At 40.7% G+C, this 2,949-nt stretch overlaps 1 non-coding gene across 1 annotated transcript; it reads left to right on the top strand.

Annotated features, from left to right (window-relative positions):
- Positions 1–205: 205 nt before the first annotated feature.
- Positions 206–280, top strand: Trnal-caa (transfer RNA leucine (anticodon CAA)). The gene has a single exon. It is a non-coding gene; the product is annotated as a tRNA-Leu (tRNA).
- Positions 281–2,949: the final 2,669 nt, after the last annotated feature.

Genomic DNA, 2,949 nt, shown 5'->3' on the forward strand with positions numbered 1-2,949 from the left:
CTTTACTTCTGCCAGTATCTCGTTTCCCACCTTCCAAACTTTACAGAAGCTTTCCTGCAAACCTTGCAGAACTAGCACTCCTGAAAGAAAGGATACTGCGGAGACATGCAGTTCTGCAAGGTTCGCAGGAGAGCTTCTGTAAAGTTTGGAAGGTGGGAGACGAGATACTGGCAGAAGTAAAGCTGTGAGTACCGGGCGTGGGTCATGCTTCGGTAGCTCAGTTGGTAGAGCACTTGCCCGCAAAAGGCAAAGGTCCCGAGTTCGAGTCTCGGTCGGGCACACAGTTTTAATCTGCCAGGAAGTTTCATATCAGCGCACACTCCACAGCAGAGTGGAAATCTCATTCTGGAATATAACCCATAATTGCAAATAAATTGATGTTATGTTTATTAGGAAAGAATGATTCAAAATTCCTTTATTGTAATCTACATCTGACAGAAAATATAAAATATAAGTAAAAGAAAAAAATTGTTATAAAGTAGTTTCTAACTAGAAACTCTTCCATTACCAGTCTTGGGTGCATTGTTTTTTCATCTTCCGAAGGTGCAGGCTGAAGAAGTAAGACAAGATGTGTTGAGAGTTCTACGGAAATCGAAACCTCCAAAAAGCAACATATCGCCACAGGAGAGGAAATCTCTTATTGAACTCATGAGAAACGAAAGCATCGTTGTTACAAAATCGGATAAGGAGAATGCTACTGTTGTTTTGGACACTATGGATTATCACTACTAGCTGACCCTGTGTATCGCAAGTTAAAAAGTGATTCGACGAACAGAATCATTAAGAAAGTGAAAAACCTGATATCAGACTCCAGACTGGACAGCTCTATTACAAAGAATCTAACACCTCGAATACCTGTCTAACCCAGAATGTGCGGACTACTGAAAATATATAAAGAATCGGTTCCTTTGAGGCCTATAGTCAGTAGGATTAACTCGCCGACTTACTTTTTAGCATGTCATTTATCTGGCAAACTGAGACATCTAGTTGGTAAAACAAATACTTTTATAAAAGATTCAACACATTTTTTTAGAAATTATACGCACACTGAGGATATCTGCAGGTGACATTCTTGTTAGCTTCGATGTGACATCGTTATTTACTAACATCCCAGTATCAGATAGAATGGAAATCATAAGAGGGAATGATGCTCCAGATGTTTGTGACTTAATTGAATTACGTCTTCATTTGAGCTATTTTAAATACAATGGTGAGTTCAATGAACAGGCTGAGGGCCTTGCTATGGGCTCACCCATTTCGCCAGTTGCACCTCACGTTTTTATGGAACAAGCATTAAGTAGTGCTCCTTTGAAGCATTCTTGTTGGCTCTGCTATGTGGACGATACATTTGTTATATGGCCATACAGCGAAGAAGAACTTCATGCGTTCCACAATTTCTTAAATGGAATTCACCCCAAAATCAAATTCACCTTGGAGGTTGACAGTGAGGTCAGTCTCCCATTCCTAGATGTGTTGGTATACAGGAGATCTGATAACGCTCTAGGTCACAGAGTGTACAGAAAGCAGACTAACACAAACATGCCACTTCTCACCACCACCCAGCCCAGAAGCAAGCAGTACTCAATACCCTGTCTTCACGTGCCTTCTGTATCAGTGATGACGACAACTTAGAATTGGAGTTGAATTTTTTAAAGAGGACATTGAAGGCAAATGGGTATGATAGTCATTCAATTGACAGGGCTTTTAGGCAGAATATTTATACCACTAATATGAATGACGAGGAATGCCTTCTCACTCCTTCAAGTTACCGTTTGTTCCTGGGGTCACTGACTGCATAAGCAGAATTTTAGAGAAAAATGGTATTCAACATCTTTCTTTAGTCAAAATAAAATAAAAGACTTTTTCTGACGGAAAATGGATGCACCTGATTACCTCCACAATGCAGGCGTCTATCAAGTGTCATGTGGCTGTGGCAAAGTGTATATAGGTGAAGCAGGAAGAACTGTTAAAGAACGCATTAAGGAACATGAACGGCACATGCGGCTAAGACAAAGTGCAAAATAAGCCGTAGCGGAACATCATGAGAACTGTGGCTCTGACATCGATTTTAATAATGTACGTGTACTGGCTAAAGAAACAAACATTTATAGAAGAAAGGTCCAAGAAGCGGTTGAAATTTCTAAGAATGCATCTAATTTCAATAGAGAGGACAGCTATAGGCTTCCGGCATCGTGGCTCCCCGCCATCAAGGAAGTAAATACACGGCCGCGGTGTGTGAGTGGCGTAAACAACTTGCTGCAAGTCACCTCGGCGGACAATAATATTTTGGGTAAACATTCCCCCTCTCTTGCTCTGTCCATTTCGAATCTAGGCACTGATGACGACCAAACAATAGCTGTAGCAGGCATTTCAACCAATAACCCTTCTCCAGCATAAGTGTGGAATATTGCCTTTCTATTCAATGATGATGACCGGCAATGGCATCCACAGGAGATGAGCTATCAAATGCTCCTTCTTCTGCATTAGCCTATGACTATGGCCCACCAATGGTAGCCATATGAATTTTAACCAATACTATCACTTCTCCAGCACGAACGCCAAAAAACTCCCCCTTTATAAGTGGATGCAACACTCGTCTCTGACAGTGTTCTCGCAGTAGTGGACACCAAAAGATCCTGAGGGAGATCCCAGCAGAGGGGTCAAAACATTGAACATTTTAGGAGAAACATGACGCAGCCTAATAACCCAGAAGATTTTAACTTCAGTGACAACGGCCACAAAAGGCTGCAGACTTACATAAGGCACATGTATGGTGTTCATAAATTATTTGGTTATCAAACCAACGATATTTGAATATCTCTAAATGAATCTAATGTTTAAGGACTAAGTTAGCTTGCAGAAGTTGTTGTCTGTGAAAGTTGAAAATATAAGTGATTGAACTGAAAAGTATTCTATGAGTACCCAAATTATTCAAAGGATAGAGAAGTA

Source organism: Schistocerca nitens, chromosome 1 (genome assembly GCF_023898315.1).
Source record: "Schistocerca nitens isolate TAMUIC-IGC-003100 chromosome 1, iqSchNite1.1, whole genome shotgun sequence".
NCBI lineage: Eukaryota > Metazoa > Arthropoda > Insecta > Orthoptera > Acrididae > Schistocerca > Schistocerca nitens.